Source organism: Ambystoma mexicanum, chromosome 6p (genome assembly GCF_040938575.1).
Source record: "Ambystoma mexicanum isolate Mex_15411 chromosome 6p, UKY_AmexF1_1, whole genome shotgun sequence".
In the NCBI taxonomy this organism is placed as follows: domain Eukaryota; kingdom Metazoa; phylum Chordata; class Amphibia; order Caudata; family Ambystomatidae; genus Ambystoma; species Ambystoma mexicanum.
Window position 1 is genome coordinate 578,766,116 of NC_090935.1, and position 18,803 is coordinate 578,784,918.

Sequence of the window (18,803 nt, forward strand, 5' to 3'; positions counted from 1 at the left end):
TGTACTGTTTGTAGACCCTTTGTACAGAGCTTGTCTGCTGGTTCCCATCAGTCAACCTCTGCCCCTTCCCTTGTCTCGTTTCAATATCACAGACACCCATAGCTGCTGTTCCAAGTTATGAGCAAACAGCGTGGGACTCTGTTATAGCAAACTGTGCAGAAGGCTAGAGTATTTCCAAGGTTCGTGGAATACTCTTTTCCTATTCTGCATACACCCCAAGAGGGTATTCACTCTATACCTTTTCCCGTGCTACTCTTTCCTATTCTTCACTCCCTTTCCTTTCCGCGGTGTGTGTTCCTATCTGTCCACTTTATTTCAACACCCAAACTCGTCTGGGTGTCTTGTGCCACTCGTATTAGAGTGCCATCCGTGACACATGCATAACCTGCTCTATGAAACATGTGTAGCTGACTTGGCGAATAGGAAACCTCTTTAACGAGTTAATTGATTTCGCACTTAATACCTGGAAAAAGATTTTCGAATTGGGCCTACAATATGTATGAGCGATTTGTTCAGTCATTTCAGAAGAGAGCAACACTGATTAAGTTAGACTCTTATTATTGCAATGCCACAACAATCTCCAAAACAACCGACCAAATCTCCTTCAGTGACAAAAAGAGACCCTTGGCTTGCAAAGTATCAACTGGTATTCTAGAGGGTGTGATAACGATGGTTTTGCTGTGAGCAGGAATGGGAGATTGTGGATGGTTTTAATCATCATATGCAGTCCTCCCGACGCCTATTCTTCCGTATTTAATACAGGCGGTCCATCTTCCGAGACACTTTTCCATGAAAATGTCCATATTTCAACCATGATCTCTTCATCCTCTGTCCCCTCCTGCATATTCCTCTTTGCAGGAGTGCAGGGCCACCTTAAGCACTTTTGGGCCACGGACACCTTTGGGTCCCCCCTCCCCCAAATGAATTAAGGGAACACGAATATCTGGTCACGCCCCTCTCGTCACGATCACCACCCATAACGTGATATGCTGCCTCGCAACGATCAAAATAAGCATGGCTACTCCTGTTCAGTCCCATTACCCTCTTCATTCTTGCTGTAATTGGAATGATAAACAAATAACGTTTCAAGGGCAATATTAGCAGGCCACAATAAGGGTACTTGTGTTCTAGCATAGGTACAGGACACTTTTCATCAATAGCAGCCACGCAGAAGGTATACTGGCCATAGTATAAAAGCAGCACACAGATCCTATAAAAAAGGTGCAGTAATCCAGAATATACAGACTGCTCAGATTGGCTTCCTGCCAGAATGGAAACGTGCTCAAGTATGGATACAGGAGACCAATTGGAAGCAAGGAGAAAGTTATACATACCATAGCAGACATAGTGGATGAAGATTAGAAGGTACCAGGAAGGTATCCGAATCCAGACAGACTGAGATTAGAAGAGGGACGTGGTGTTGCCATTAGAGAGCAAAGGAAAAAGTGGATGTGGTGTGCAATATATCAATGCTCACTATTATTATTGAGGAAGCAACACTACAGCAGTGAAACCACGAGCAAGGCCTATTTGAAACTTGTGCCATGAGAACGAAATCACTCTGAAGGGTGACAATTTTGAAAGGTTTAGGGACTGGTAATTTTTACAGGTTAGGTAATACGAGATTAAATGATTTAAGGATCACACATTGGTTAAGAGGTTACGCTGGGATTTGCGTGCATTCTGCAGTTTCTGTACTTTACCACTTCCTTTTCAAGTATTGACATGAACTCAAATACTACTATTTTATAGAACTGACTTGGAAAGTACACATCACATAATCCACCATGACCATTTTTTAAAAACAAAATGGTATATAAGCATGTTCTACAAAATAGGAATCATTCTAGCTTCATTGTCTCCATCATCAAGGCAAGTATATACACCTTAAAGCTTTAAATATGCCCAAAACACAGGCTTGCTATTTCTAAACTTGTAGATGCTTTTTTGAATTGTACAAAAAAGCAACAGTTCTTTATGTCAAATGAGCAGACCTTAAAATATGTTTTCGAAAGGCCTGTGATAACTGGGACGCTTTCTTCTGAATCAAATTGCCCACTCTGGTAAATCCAACGGTAGTCTCCCACCTACTCCCCCGTGATCTTCCATTCAGGTGGCCAGGGAAGGGCCATCGCTTTTGGATCCCGACCCTGGGGGTGGACAAGCGAGGGAGGATCACCTGAGTGGAAGGTCACGGGGGATTGGGAGGAGAATGCCCAAGGGTGAGACATGGTATTCCCCCTTTCCCAATTATACACAAACCCACTCTCCCTCAGCCCTCATGTGGTATTTCCAGTCACACCCCATCGCCCCCTCCCCATTTCCAACAAATACTGAGAAGAAGATACAACTAAGAAGAATCTGGATTACCCATAGGAAAAGCAGTGAAGGGTAGGACAGGGCCTAAAACAACCTCCTACTAGGTTGTCTGACTAATAGAGACAAACTGTGCATACCTGACTCCAAATGACTCTTTACACCAGTATAAAAGGTGTGGTTTTGCCAGAAGCAATGATCGTGCTGGGGAAGCGGAGTGGCCTAAAGGAGCCAAGGTGCGGGAAGAGGCAGGAAGAGCAGCCTGGAGAGTCAGCAGGGGAGGGGAGCAGCATGCCGAGACACTGGCCAGATGTGTTTGAGGGGCTGCAGTGTGGCTAAGGAGCTGTGTCTCCCGATAGCCGGAGTGAGGCAGACTGCGACCTGCTGGGTGAGTCCAGAGAAATGCTTTTTCCCTTGGGACGTGCTCTGGTATCAAGGGTTCTGAGGGGCAGGTGGTGAGACCCTGACCTTGACCCAGTGTATCCCGAGGAGACCGCTTGCCAGTGCTGCGCTACCCATTGAGTTTTGTGAAATTGCAAAGGGAGAAACTCAGGAGTGTGCGGGTGGCTGGAGCGGGAGTGGAAACAGACACGATTTACAAGTGGCACGGAGGTAAAGAAAGCCGAAAGTAAAGAGAGCGGAAAGCCAGAGAGAAAGCATGAAGAAAGATGCGCTAGTGGTGCGGCAGTAAAGAAAGATAAGAGGAAAGTGAACTTTAAAGAATGTAAGAGAAAAGAGGGAGTGCAAGTGACCCGACAGACTGGAAAAGTGAAAATAAAAGCGAGGGAAAGCGAGGATACGAGCGACCCAAAGGTTGAAAAAGGAAAGTGAAAGTGAAAGTGGTAGGACAAAGAGAAAAGAAGGTGCAAGGGTGCACAACCAAAGGAACAGATTGTGCCAGGGGCACGATGAAGACGAGAGAAGTGTGCAAGAGGCACGGCAAGATGAAAAGCTGGTGCAAGTGTGCACAATACAAAATAAGGTGTGCAGGAGGCACAGTGAAGTTGAAAAGAATGTGTGAAAGAAGCACAGAAGGGGGAAAAAGGTGCCAGAAGACAGGTACAGAGAATAAGGAGAGGGGTTAGAGGTCAGATACGTCACGCTTGGGATGAGCAAAGAGCCCATCATTTTCGAGTCTCTGATACTACCCCCATGTAAGAACCGTACAGTGAAAGGTACATCCTGACCAGGAGAACTTTGTTTGAAGGCGAAAGGGGCCTAGGCCTGGGGAAGGGAACCCTGAGAGGCCTAACAAAAATTGTGCAAGAGACCTTGTTGAACTTTGTAAAGAGAGGCCTAGACCTGGGGAAGAGAACCCTGTGAGGCCTGACAAGAACTGTGAATATTTGTTTGCAACCAGAGGACTCTGAGCTTGGGGAAGGGAACCCCAGGAGACCCAGAGACATTGTAAACTTTGTTGATTTGCTGCAAGAGCCCTGTGTGGAAGGTTCCAAGGGCTACCCTTTTGAATTGAACTATCTCTACACCTATAGGTAAGACGACCTGAAACCAGCTGTGGTTTACACTTCCTTTTTCTTGAACCACTATTTTTTCTCTAAGAAGACTTCCTATCACATTCAGTCAAAGAGGGAAGGCAATCATAGGCTTAGACACAGACAGATTTTGGTTTTGGATTTTCAGACCTCAATGGCACTTAGGAACATCAGTTGAGGGAACAGCCCCTTTAGAGTTAGGCCAGTTATGTATTACACCAGTTATGTATTACACCACCATGCCTGTCTCACACTACATAAAAAGAAAGATCAGGCTATGCGCTAAACAGCGCCAACAGCATGTGAGAAGGCAAACCTTTTCACAGAAAACAGCACAGTACTGTCAGTAATATAAGAAGATTTATCCAGGATCACTGTACCGGTACTCCGGAATCATATTTGATTAGATTTCCAGACCCTAAATGGCGTAACGCCTATATGTGGTACCGCTTCAATGTTCTATTAACAGGTGAGACTATACAAACAGAGACCCTATAGGTAAGGGGACAGTCTTGTGTCGTTTTTGCCAAAGATCAGATTGTCAGGAAACTTTGAGGCACCTGCTCTTAGAATGCGATTCCATTAGTCTTGAACGTTTGGAGTATTTCGGAAAATTTGTATCAAACCCTGAAAGGGTGTTTCCAGATTTCGTATTGTGGGCAATGAAGCATGGGAATTCAGCGGCCTTAAAACTGGCATTTATTAGATTTCTTTCTGAAGTATGTGGTTTGATTACCTAAGGATTCTGTATTCCATCCCGTGATAAATCTTATAGATCAATTTATTAAGTCTCCTATGAGGCTGATTCTATGCATAATGGTGTTGAGATTGGCCTTCACATTAATAGCTGTGAAAACTGCTGTATAAAGCTGTTTCTATTTTTTACTTTTTTAACTTTTTAAGGAAATTAGTAATTTGAAATTGGTTGAAATTAAATGTAATGCCTTCACATTGTAAAGGTTTTCTTTTCGAAATGAAAACCAAAACAAATAAAGAATTCATATGAAAAAGAACGCCTTGGTTCAACAGTCTTGATTTTAGTTAACTAATCACCTCTCCAGACTAACACTTTATGCTCATCATTTCATCATTAGGGATGGCTGCCTAGGTTTTACCAACAGCCACCCGAAAAAACAGAATTCTAGATCTTCAGCATACTGATGCTGTATTTGTTTTTATAGCAACCACTATCTGGTGCAGGTACATTGCTGATAATAGCACCGGATGTGCTACAAAACAGCCGTGGCGGATTTTGAGATCACTCCTTGCCACTGGCTCCTTCCCTCTTCTCCTCAAGCACTCCCTTGAGCACCCTCTCCTCAAAAGTGCACTTAAGGTACCGTTCTCCTCCCTCCCGCCAGAGCATTACCCTTCCTCCCCTTTCTGCACTTCTACTCCTCCTCCCCAATCCCCTCTTTTCTGTTACTGCACTTGCACGCTCCGAATTGTCTCGCGACCTAGTAGGAACTTTATTGTTGTCATCTTCCCTGTTCATCCCAACCTACACTTCCCTTCCGCCCCCCTCTTCCTTTTGTTACTGCACTTGCACGCTCCGAATTGTCTCTTGAACTAGTAGGAGTGTTATTGTTTGTCTTCTTCCCTGCTCCCCCGTCTTCCTTCTCCTCCCCCCACCCCCGTCCTCTTCATTCTTGTTAAGGCACTTGCACAATCCGAATGTCTCAAGATAAGGAACGTTGTTGTTTTGATTTTTCTTCCCTGTACCTCCCTATCCCTTGTCTTGATGTGCCTTTAAACACCATTTGGCTGGATAGGCGCATTATAAATGCCCAATAAAAATAAATACATAAAATATACATGCAGGTATATCAACTTCAGACATAAGAAAGATGCATTCAGCCTTACTGGAATCTGGTTTTGTAATCTTACGGATGAACCCAGACCCATGCAATGAGTTCTTAGCACACTGAACTATCTTCTGAACCATCGCAGCACTCAAATATATCAGTATGCATTTCAACTTTGGCTGTTGCACATGATCAGTATGATCCTCCTCGGAAAGGTGAGAATGCTACAGGAGTTGTGCCATAGTGAATGCACAAACTACCTACACAACACTGTGAACACAGACAGCATTACATGATTAATTCATCAGAGTATATTGAACCTGTGAACAACAGACAGCATTGTGGTTTATCCTCAGCAGCGCACCCTAAAATATCCTGACACAGGCTATTTATGTTGGGTGAACAATGCAAACTGACTTCTTTCAATCGGGCAGCTTTGTGGGTCCCACTTCCAACGTTGGGGCCCAGGGCAAGTGCCCTTGTGCCCTCCCATAAAGACGTCTCTACAGGAGTGGCTGATGATACCATGCTGGCCGGGGAACGATGGTCATAAGGAATGTGCAGCTTTGGGATGACCAACGGTCATGATGATTATTACCATCCATAATCTGCTGTTACCTTTCCTTCACCCAACTGGTCACATTCCTTAATTATTGAATAAGTAGTGAGCAGTAACTTTATCTGTCTGAATGGTGACTCTGTATAATAAACCCAGATAAACGATATCTAAAGAATGAATATATACTCAATCCATTCCACCAGGGACAAGTCAGAAAGACTGAGGGTTTAAATAAAAAATTTAGCAGATCACCCATCTCTAGGCTTGTGCCTCATTAAGGGGCTGGAAGAGGGCTAGCTGGTTGCAGATCTGATATCTTGCATTTCCCGAACATAGAAGCGAAATGCCCCCCCCCCCCTTTCTGAATAAGGTTAGATAATGTCTATCAACATCCCCAGTTGTGGAAGTAGAATATGCAATTAACATTTTGCAAATACTGTTAACAGAACCACAGATCACCAGATTTGTGCTTCCGGTTGTTGCACTAATCTGAGGGTCCAACTGAATCAGGACGCAATCCTGACTTGACCCTTATTTTGATCCCGATGGCACTGAATGAAATCTAGATTGGTGCCAGACCATATTCTGAAAATACTCATCACAGATGGACAGTAGGAAGATCTGACCCTGACCCTCACTGTATCTGGCTGCTGAGTAAAGCTACCAGCATCTTAGACTTTGAATGGAATCGATTGACAGCTACCAAAGGTGTAATTGGGGTGCAGCACAATAGTGAGAGTACCCAAGGTCTTTTTCTTCACTTTCCATTCACAGCCTCGTTTCTCTAATGCCTTATATTTGTGTATTAACATGTTAATTTTGTTATGCTTTTAGAAAGATTGCTCCTTGACGATTGGTGTGCTCTGTATCACATTTTATGAAATGAAATAGAAAAGAATCAAAATGTCGTCATGCTAGAGGAGTAACAGACCAAGATCAGTATATGAGGTGTCAACAAATCAACAGAGTTCATGCTACAAATATAGTTGTACAGTCTTTTTCATTAGTGTCTTATTGAACATTTTGTTGAATAGATGTTTTCTCAAATTGGATTCATGATAGAAGACTTTCAATTTACAACACAAAGCACAACGTTGAGCGCAGCTCTAGATGAGCTCTGATCTCTGCTCAATAACATCAGTCACAATCCGTTGGAGCAGCAAATACTGAATTTCATGCCATTGCAAGGGATCACTTTGCACATTTAGATCTTTGAGTAGAATCGAAATAATATTTTGTAATTGAGGGGGGGCATGCTTGCTTTGGGACCTATAGGGAAACGGAATCTGTCACTGTTACTAGGCACGATATTGATCGTATGACAGAAGCATTTGATACTACATCGGTATGGAAAAAGAATGGAAGCAAGAGGAGGAGGCATTGTGGTGAATCTTATGGATCCCTCTCTAAACCCTCCTCCCAAGGGGCCAGGGAAAGGCAGACGCTTCCTGATCTTTACCTTATGGGTGGTGTACTGGGGGAGGATCCCATGGGAGGAGACAGGGCCTAGGGTGGTGAGGAGCTCTCGTGGGATGAGACGCAGCATTTGTCCTTTGAAAGGGAAAACCTTGAACGGGAAAACCTTTGAAGGTTACCAAAACAGGTGATGGCTTATTGTCATAATGTCCTTGAACCACATATAAGATCTGTGGGTCTGGACATAAGTACCATAAATCTGAGCAAGCCTTACCCACAGTAAGACCCTTCAAGTTATTTCAGGATAAACCTCCTCCTTACTCTCAAAGGTATAATGGAAAGGGGTCTAGAAATACTGCCATCAGTAAATTGTCTTCCTCTGTAACAACACATTCTAATGGTTCATCTTCAAATGACTTTAAGGGAAGTAAATCTACCCTTAAAATCAAGAAGTTACATAAAAGAACAAATGTTGTTGTTGGGGACTACAAGTCCCATAATCCCATAAGTACTGCGACGAAGAAGAACGCTGAAGAGTCATGTTGTAGCAGTAGTCCGGCAATTAAGCCTAACAGCCCACACCTGAAGGAACCTGAGAGGCATAAAAGGCCTCCTCAGGTGCAGGAAATTAGAAGGAGCTGGCACTGTGACTGGAGTGTGTGCTTTAGTACGAAGGGAGAGCAAGGAGCAACACTGCTCTGTGCGCAGTGAACCATTAAAGTGGAGACCCACGAAATGAACAGAAGAGGTGAAGGAGGAGTGAAAGAGGGATGTGCGAGCACAGAAAGATATAACAAGGGAGCACAGCACCATAACGAATACCAGAAGTATCCCTCAACCTTAACAACATCTGCAAACAGAGAAGTTTAAGGATTAACGGGAAAGAGACGATCAGCTCACCGACCGAGATTGAGCAAGAAAAATCTCCAGTACCGTTGAAAGTAATCCAACAGACATGATTTAGATCACGCCTGACAGGTCAACAGGAAAGGAACAACGTTCTATAAAAAAGAAAAGATCTTCAGAGTTAAAAGCACTCCAGAATTGGGTCTTTAAGAAAAATGTATTTCCGCACCTGATGAAGGGCAAGAATTGCCCGAAACGTGTCGTGCAATAGAAAGGCATACCGCCAGAAGTTATAGAATGAACTCTGAACCAGCTGGATTTGTGCTATTTTGAAAAGAAATAGAAAATCAACTCATTAGACAGTAAAACCTGGACATTGAATGTGAGCTACAACAACCTTTAGGAGAAAGATTTAGGTTGTGTGCAATATTTTAACTAATTGGGGTAATGCATGAGGAAATGCTTTATTTTGAAATATTTATGTTGATGCACAATTTATGTTAAAAATTCATATACTAAGTATTCATATGGAAAGCTATTGATTATCTGTTTAGTTTTTTTTTTTTTTTTTAAACTTTGAAAATTAAATACACACATGTTAAAACAGAACTGTAACAAAACATTATTTTGCATTGTTTATGCCCTAAAGTGTGCACAGAGCCTTGGTCATTTTTTTAAAAAGTGATCCCAAAAATTGTTTTGCTCATACTTGATCCTATAGCCCAGGATCTGGCTCAGGTAGCACCTAAATAACTAGGAGATACCTCCGAATTTGAGAAAACCTGTTGAAAAAATTAAGAAAAAGCAAAGTATAGGTGTGCTCCTCTACACTCTTGTTACCATTGCTTTAGTAGCAGAGGCAGAAAGAAGAAGACGGTGTTGGCAATCCAGGCGGAAGTGGGAGAACCAAAGGGATTTCACCTGCTTGCTCTGGGAGGGTCCTGTCCTCCCCCACCAAACTCTGAGTTGCAGAGGCTGCACAATGGAAGGCGTGCAGGAAGGCTGCCTTTCCCCATGTGAGCCTAATTGTGGAGATTGCCAAGCCAGAAGTGTGTTGGAGACCAAGGTGAGGAGCTGCTGGAAAGCTGTGGGTCTTGGGAGCAAGAGGGGCTCCTTAATCGCGTGGCCGGACCCGAGACACCTTCAGAGAGGATGGGCGTGGGTCCCTGTAAAGCCAGAAGCAGTAGAAGTTGTACCCAAAGCCGTGGAAGTTGCGCAACCTGCGGAACAAGGATCACAGAAGCTGGTGAGTCAAACCTGGCATTCTGATTCCTTGCACGAGCACTACCAGCAACAGTATCTAGCTTAATATTCACTTGCATATAAGCAGAAGTGAGCTGAAGCTGTTCATTGAACTTAACAATGGAAAAGTAGCACTTGCGTGCCATCGGTCATTTCTCTTCTCACTCGCGTGAAGAGCAAACGCCGCAGAAAGCCATTGTCAAACACTTTAAACATTGTGAACCTTATAAAGAAGTGGTCGTGTGTGCCTAATTTTGATTTCCAAGGGAAGAATGAACTTTGCATCTTTGTCCACGCAAACATGAATTATCCACAAAAGAAGAAGCGTTTAAACATTGTATCTACAGTTGAACTGAGAGCAAGCATTGCCCACAACAAGAATATTCCCCTATTAAGCAGACTTTCTTGAAGCCAGAAAGCAATCTAAACAATTCTGTGAGCCTAATAGAGGTTCAGCCTTGCCTAAGATACAAGCGCGCAAGTATTACCTGAAGCCAAGAGAGTGGCACCAAGGTTTCTGGGTAATTATTTGGCTAACAGTTGGCAGTGAGAGGAAGGCTAAATTGAGGAACAGAAACTTGCTGCTCATACCTATTATTTGAAGTTGTCATTGTCATAACCTATATGGCCAAAGACTTTAAGAAACAGAAAGAAGTGAGTGGGTCATAAAGGCACACATAAGATGTTGTTGTGGCAGACAGTCAAGGGAGGCAAAGAGGCTGCCAATTTTGAAGAAAGATATTCAAAGGAAGAGTGCATTGCCTATTTGAAGGTGTTGAAGTGCCTTAAAATAATCTTTGCCAGAACACAAACCTGTTTGAAACAGAAAAGTACTGAAGCTGTGGTGGTAAATCTGGTTGTCAGTAGATGCAATACCTCATTAGCCCTAGCAAAGTGGAGTACTATGAGACAAAGGAGAAAGTTGTTGAAGTAGAAGCAGCAGCACTGTGAAGTCATGCTGACCAAGATACTTACTGTGAATCCTAATCTTATAACTAGTGACATAAAACTGTTACCAAGAACTGTGTTTCACTAACATTCATAGGAGTTGTATGTCATTTGAACTATGGCAAGTCTTCTTTGATTATTGGAAGTAGCGGCAAAGCGTTGTGGCTTGGGAATACCATTGGTGCTATTTTGAGGAAACTGGAAGCCCTTATTTCACCAAGGAGACCATATTTGCTATTGTTGGACCTTTGGTTAACAAGACTTTATCTTGACATTGAAACATCAAGAAATGATCTGAGACTATCTTACCTACATGGATTTCCTTGTTTCTTTTTTTTCCTGACCATTGGAGCTGAATTCGCATTGAATCCTGAGGAAGGGAACTCGCAAGGTTATTGAGAGGTTATCAAGAAACTGTGAATTTTATTGTTGATGCTAATTGAATTGCCATATATTTTCTTTGGATATTTGATGTTTAAGTGTGAGGGGCCAGACATCCTGTGTTAGTGTTTCCCTTTAGTTTGGTTAGGCACGGAAATCCTCAGCAGAGTTGGAATAGTGAGGCATTTAATATCATTTATACGTTAATAAAATGGCAAGTTTTGAACAATCATCTAAAAGTTGTCTGCCTCGCATTGCTGACACCCCTCGGAGCACGTGGGACATGGCACAATGGTGGAGGTATGTGAGTTCTAGGAGATTCTTAAAGGTGCATGTGTCCAGGTAGGATGCAATTCCGACGAGAGCAGATTTGCAAACTCAAAGATGCTGGAGATTAAGGAGGAGTGGTTGGCAGTGTTGAATGAGGGAGTGAGGTCTAAAAGGATGAGTACAAAAGAGAGTTTGGCATGGTGAGCATCGGAGACAAAGTTGGAGGCATGCACGAGTGCAATCTCAGTGGAGTGTTTACTATGAAAGCCAGATTTAAGTGAATCTCCAAGGTCATTATCATGTAGGTACTGTGAGGAATCTGAGGGCGTCCTCACTTCTTTACCCAACATTTCTTTCCCCGACATTTCCTCCTCCCAGGTGGCCTGGGAAAGGCTGTCGCTATTGGATCGTGACCCTGGGGGTGGGTATGCAAGGGAGGATGACCTGGGTGGAGGACACTTGGAGAGTGGGGATGAGACACGGTATCCCCCGTTTCCCTTTAATAAGGAGTGTGATATCAGCCAGGTCTTTTTAGGGTATTACCAATCCCTTCCCTATTCCTTTAGTAAACTATCTACCAGTAACCACCAGTCAGGTACTGGGACGAGGAAGACACCAGAAAGAGACATACATCCGCCCTTTATTAATTCATACACACACACAGACACCACTCTGGTACTGGGACGAAGAAGAGGGATGCCGAGTACCAAGATCGCTGTGTAGTGAACAAACTGCGCCTGAGGCTAAGAGGGGGCAATATAAATGGCCCGCTCAGCTGAGGCCAATAGAGTCAGCAGTGGGAAGCTTGCTGGAGAAGCTGGAGGTGAAGCCAAGGAGATGCTGCCCGAAGTCCCTATGAGCTGCAGAGTCATTGCAACGGAAGTGGATTGTGGCGGGAACACTCGAGAGGTCTCCGGTAGCAGAGCTGGCCTGCATACCTCCTTGAGTCAGATGGACTCCCCTCTCCGTACACCCGTGGCGGGGGAGCTCCTGGAGGAGAGGCACGCCGAGCCGGGAGCAATGACAGCCACAACATACCTGCCGATGCAGAGAAGAGCACCTGGAGACAGTGTATCCGGTGAGTCAGAGAAGCCTGAGTGACTCCGGGACACTGATGTGTAGACTGCGTGGTTGTTGCCGGTCGGGTCGCTCACGAGTGATCGGGAGACCATTTGGACAACATGAATGCTGGTCAAGTTTGAACTGGATGCTTCTGATAAGAAGGATATCACGAAACTGCTGAAGAAAACCGAATGAAGAGTTTTGGAAATACCAAACTGTAAAAAGAGATGAAATGCCAAGAGAGGGCCAGACAACTTGTAATATATGGATTTGTATATATGAAGGGGCATCTGACAGTTCCCTGATCTGAAAGGATCAGGGTGAGCCCGGATAAAGAGTGACCCACTCTTGTTTATGGCATATACCACATGCATATGAAAAAAGTCAGAAGTCACCAAACAATTTAGTACATTGTAAGTGTTACACATGAATAAAAAAAAGAATGTCGTGTATTACATGTACATAAAAATAACAGTTATAAAAAAAACCACAAATAGGACTCATATAAATGTGAAACAACTCTTCTCAATGTCTTGGGTTCATGTTAAACTATAGCTGCCATGTACGTTGGTCACCTGTGCAGAGTTATAATTGGACTTGTAAAGTTGTCAATACAACTGTGTTTTGGTCTGTACAGCGATTGATGGGCACTCTTATTTCAACGGCCTTCATCGGGACAAAAAAGGATTTCCGTATCCCATTCAAAGAGGAAGAACCCAGTGGTCACGGATCGTACATGGAAGTGTCATGCATGCCAGGGGAGAAAATGAGAATCGTTCTCTGAAGTTCTGTGTGGTATATTTGAACCTGTGACTATGCCCATGAACAGGGGTACAAGTTCCCAGCAGGAGAGTGAACTGGGAATTTGATGTTGGTTGACACAAAGTGACTGATTGAATGAAAGAAAGCTCTATTAAAAAGCTGTACGAAAGAAAGCTAGTATGGTTCAATACCGATTGGATTGAAATTGATTTGGTGCAATTCCCTGATAAAAAGGAAATGTACAACCTAATAGAACAAGTATTGGCAAGTGCCACAATAATATAAGAAACTGTATAGCTTGAAAGAATAAGCAGTGACAAAAGCCCTGAGAATATTTAAAAGTGCAACAAGTGAATGGTGGCAAACAAGCAGTGACAAAAGCATCAATAGGATGTCCAGGACCACTCTGTAGCTGAAAAAGTGGCAGCGTGCCTGTGAAGCAAGTAAGGTGTGTCGGTTGCGTGGCCTGTAATGGGTGGACGGTGTGGTCTGACAACTGCGCCTATACTGAGTACACCCACCTAAGGAAAAGTTTCTGATTGAATATAAAGAAAAACTAGTATGATCTTAAATTAAAGAACTGAACGCTAGGAAATTGCTGAAAGGCAGCCAAGCCAGAAGAGCTAGGAAGAACCCCAAGGAATTGTGTGGTTTTGGAACATTGAGAGACTTGAAAGCTTGGGGAAGGGAACCTCTCTTTTTGTAACGTGAACTATCTTGAATCTTTGGGAAGGGAAAACCCCTTTTCCAATCAAGAGCTGGAAGAAGCTCAGCACCTTTTTCTTTAAAAAAAAAAAAAAAAACACTTTTTATTTGCATTTTTGTAAACAAGGCAGACAAGAAAATATCCAACAACTTCCCCCCCCGCCACCCTGCCTCTTTTTCATGACCGATTACCTTGTAACGTAATGTCCTGTATCATCCCCTTTTCACCCACCAGCCCCCCCCCCCATCATTTGTGAATAGCCAGCATCATGTATCCACATCCTCCCGGAGGATCGTCCTCAGCCCCTTCCGTATCCTTGTTTTTCCTCCCCTCACCCCCACCCCCAATTCCCCTGTCGTCTTGCCTCCCTGTGTCACCTATCTCATGGTGGTTTCAGGTCGTTGGGTATAGCCTCAGAACCTTTATTTGAACGCTTCTTATTTTGATGCCGATATCCCTACACATGTACACAATTAGATGTGAGAACAAGTATAGGTTTTGGACAGAGACAGAGATTTGCTTTGAACTTCCTGACACAGACTATTGTTAGTTTTATTTAGGTAGGGAAATCCCAGCTTGGCTTACGGCAAGTTAGGCCTTTTTCCAACTCTCTTTTGATTTAATAAAAGTTTCTAGCCCAAACATTATTCAGTTGTCTGTGTCTACTTAATGATGCCTTCACAGTACATAGAGGTCCGATAGAAGACCACCTCTCAAGGGCCTTTGAATAATAAGGAAGGCTGGAAACTGGTAGCTGGTTTTCAGTGAAGTTTTAATCAGCAAAGGGTTGCTTCAGAAGGGGCTGGACAGTTGCAGATTTGATGGAGTCTTTGATCGTTTGAGAAGCAAAGTGATGATGGCCTAGTGATGCTTGGAAAACGGCCTAAGGCACCCCTACAATGCTGTGCAGACTACTATTAGACTTTCTTTGTAAGCCTTTCTCAGATCCAAAAGCATAACGGGTATAGCATATGGGCTTTCTAAGTTAAATGGACAGTTTAAGCTTAATGTAGGTCAAACAACACCGGTTTTTCTTTTCGAGTTTCTCAGGCTCATCCGAGCCGGAGGAGCCTGAGAAACTTGGAAAGAAAAACCGCAGCCTTTTCCAACACAATAACGTTGTATTTATGTTTGCGGTCGCTTCAAAAGCGTCCGCAAACATAAATACAATGTTTTTAAAGCTATGGTTTTATTTCTAAGTTTTCCGTGCTCCTCCGGAAAACTTAGAAAAAAAAACGCAGCTAGTGCTTATTTTTTTAAAAAAAAAAATAAATAGCACTTACTGAGATTCAGCTGCAGCTTTCCTGCTCTGGTCTCTGGTCCCCGTCCTCCGCCTACAGCACTAATGAAGGGAAAGCCACCCAGCGGTAGCCTTTGTTTACTACAGCTGGCTGGCTTTTCCTTCATTAGTGCCGCAAAAGCCAGCACAGGAGGGCCTCCATTTCGCAAAATGGATGCGCCCATGTGCTTGCTTTTGCGAATTTTGAGCTTGGAATAGCTCAAAATTTTACATAGGAAGTTTTAAAACGGAGAATGCTAGTATTTTTTTTATGTTGCCTATCTATTTTTTAAATAACAATTTTTACTAGACCATCCCTTTAAGGATAAAAGACAAAATCTGGTTCAGATAAGATTTATGATTCTAGAAGTAGTTAAAACATCAGCCAGAGATGGCAATACAGTTCGAAGATTCACGCAGAGAGAAAGGCGCTAGATCCACTTGTTGGATACAGTGCAACTTAAAGGAATGAATGAGGAGTTTAATTTGTACTGCTTAAGTCCTGTAAATGCCATTCGTTTACTTCCTTCTCCCGCTGGCTCGTTGGGTGTGCAGCATTGTGCATCAGTCGCATTAAGGAAGTCCCTGCTTCACTTGGGCTGTCCTTCCCACTGCTATTAACTCCTCGAACAAAAAGCTACCACATCAATGGGCTTTAAGGAAAACACTATTAAACGCACTTTGCTGCCACATCTCTTATTATGGTTGAGTATTTATCCGGGAGCTCGACTTAGTTACGGCAAGTACATGTTTTATTTAAATGTATAAAAGTCAGAAAATAACAACATGGTAAATTAAAGCTCAAAGAGCCGGAGTGGCAACTGCCTTCCCAAACCGTAGGGAGATACTGGTACACAGGGGACGGTTTGCTGGGGAAAAAAGGGGTTTGTCTGCTTGCCAATCAGGGCAAGACAGAACAACTAATGGAAATGCTTGAGCAGTGGTCCTGCTATATTGGACACAGGGTAGAAAGCTGATTTGGTGTTCTGTTGAGACACCCAGACCCCACCGGTGGAGAGCCGGGGGGTAGGGGAGGTGTTGTGTGGGATGTCTAACCACAGGCGATGATGGACGTGCTGCTTGACTAGAGGGCAGCCTAGCCGGTGTGAGTGGTTTTTTGGTCACCAACAGCCTAACAGATGGAAGCAGGGGGGGGGGGCAGGAATGGGGGTGGGGCAACCAGCACTATTATATAAAAGAGTGCGAGAGGGGGATTAAATCTTGTGATCTTAGATCTAGACGACTAGGAATGACAAGTGCAGAAATGGAGGCATCAGGATTTTCTTATGATTTTATTCACCCTGGTGACTCGAAAGTTCCTTGCAGATGGATGGCTGCCCGAAGGGTGGATTGAGTGATAACAAATTTTTACTAAAAATGCACTGTCCCACTAGCAATGCAATGGCAAGAACTTGCAGTGCTACAGCATTGAACCTCGACATCCCACAAATCACTGCCTTTGGCAGATGTACCTGTGCGATGAACGGGACTAGACATGAAATACTTGATGCGCTTTCATCTTCTATATGTTCTTTTGTTCCATCAAAAAAATGTTTTTCTCTTCCATTCATCTTCTCCATTTATTGTTATTTTTCTTTCTACTCGTTTGAGTTCGAAGCATAGAATACATTTTGCAAAACGTTTGACAGAAAAGAAAAAAGCAAATGGCTGACATTTCACAAAATGGACGCCCTTTGGTTACAATAACGATTTTAGGATTGCGATTGTTGTCACATGATGCGATTGGTTTCTGGCCAACATACTATAGGGTAGTTTCTGGTCTAACAAACCCTCCTTTTGGCCGTAAGCCAAGAGCATCATCCATACTTCGCATCTTCACCGGAACACTTGTCTGATTCCAAACTACCCATACTGCTGTAATCGTCATCAGAAATATTAATTTTCATAAATTCTTTAATAACTTCATTTTCGTGTTGTGCACCTTCACTTATCATGCAAATAGGTTCCAGTTTAATCGCATGTACACAATAATTTGTAATTTGGGAGCAGAGGACTGGCAGGCATTGTATGCAACAAAAGCAGAACATGAGGAGTCCACATATCATAACTAAAATTGCAATTAGTTTCCATCCCCATGATCGCAGCAGTTCCCAGAACCATGAACTTATATTCAGATTCCAACCACCCATAGGAACATGCATTTCAGAACTTAAAACGTGCAATTTTTTGATGGCTTCAAATATCGTGGGGGAGGAGTCACTTACGAATACACAGCACGTTGACCCCACCAATTTGCATACCCCTCCACGATCAGCCAAATTTATATCCAGTACCATTCTATTCTGAAGTGCAACTAATCTGATTGCTTTTTGTTCCAGTGTCATATTATAGAGTATAACTGTGGTTCCATTCATCGTTTTTTCTAATACCTTGGAAAGTTTCCTTATATTCCATGAATGTATTGCTTGTCCCCAAAATGGTATGAATGACTTTGCTATATCCCCTACAATCTGTCCTGCGGTATCATCTCGTCGCGGCCGAGATCTAGATAGCTTTGATATTTCAGAAGTTTTGGAAAGAAATACACCAGGTAAAAGTATACCTAAATAACAGGTCCATTCCCAAGTTCTAGGTAACCATGGATAGGCCTGATCTCCACATATAAAATAAACAGAACCTCCTATATACAATGTTTTTTCTTCTTGCTGAAGTACAGCAATATTCATGCATCTAGTAAAGGTTCCCACATAATAGGAACCCTTTTTTCGTAAGCAAAATGGGACAGAACGTGGACCGTGATTAATAGTATAGGACGGAGGAACAGCATTTTTGTTTCCTACTGAACCCATTTTAAAAGTAATTAGGGACTTGTTATTTAGGTATATGTAGATGTGCATTTTACACAGTCGTTTTATGAGTCTTCTATGTGTGTCCGCCTGTTATGCCTCGCCCTGAGTCACCTATCAGCTTGATTACTCATATTCTTATTGCCTACCGAATCATAATAATGAAAATCTTGTAGCCAGCGCAAATGAAACCATTGTTAGATCATTAACAACAGTCTATAGTGCTTTTTTTCTGCATGTGATAATGGACGCTCTTTGCTGCGACAATATCTTGAAAGAAATGATGCTGCAAGGTTCAAGTGAGCGAAAATGTTTAGCAGCGCTTCTGGCACCCTTTAACCTTTAAATCGGAACAATGCTTTGTTTCACTAACTCAGTATGTGCTATTTTCAATGAAGTAACTGCACTTAGTGTTTGGGGTCCGTGAATGGTAAGTGCAAATTCCGACAGGATCTCTTCACATCACATCTCGAGCCTGAGTATATAGGTTATCGATTTAAAATCTGTGTAGTGGCTGGAATTTTCCATTTGAAATTCTCGTGTGTTACAGCCTCTTTGAGCAACTATATTTGGCAAAATCGGTTTGTGTGGAGAAAAAGGAGAACATTTAGAGGGTAGGGCACTTGCTATTAGTCTGCTGTTTAGTGCCGTTTAGTGGCGCGAGATTGCACTTGCTAGGAGTAGGGAGTGTTATATTTAGTCAAAATCCACTCCCACTAAAATCCCAAACTATTGGCTTTGCCAATGCTTATTTTATTTAGCCTGTGTTTTCTTTCTGATTCAAAATTGTAGCTACAAATTTAGAAATGCAACTGGGGATTGCATTGATGCTGTCGACATTTTTGCAAGGATTATCCTCTGGTAACAAATGACATGCCGCCGATATGAAGAGGACTTTAGCTTCCCTTGTT

The 18,803-nt window shown here is 42.9% G+C and overlaps 1 protein-coding gene across 3 annotated transcripts in view; it reads left to right on the top strand.

Annotated features, from left to right (window-relative positions):
- MTX3 (metaxin 3) overlaps nt 1-18,803 on the top strand; it is a 225,098-nt gene that overhangs the window by 17,024 nt on the left and 189,271 nt on the right. The gene's annotated exons all lie outside the window — the stretch shown is intronic.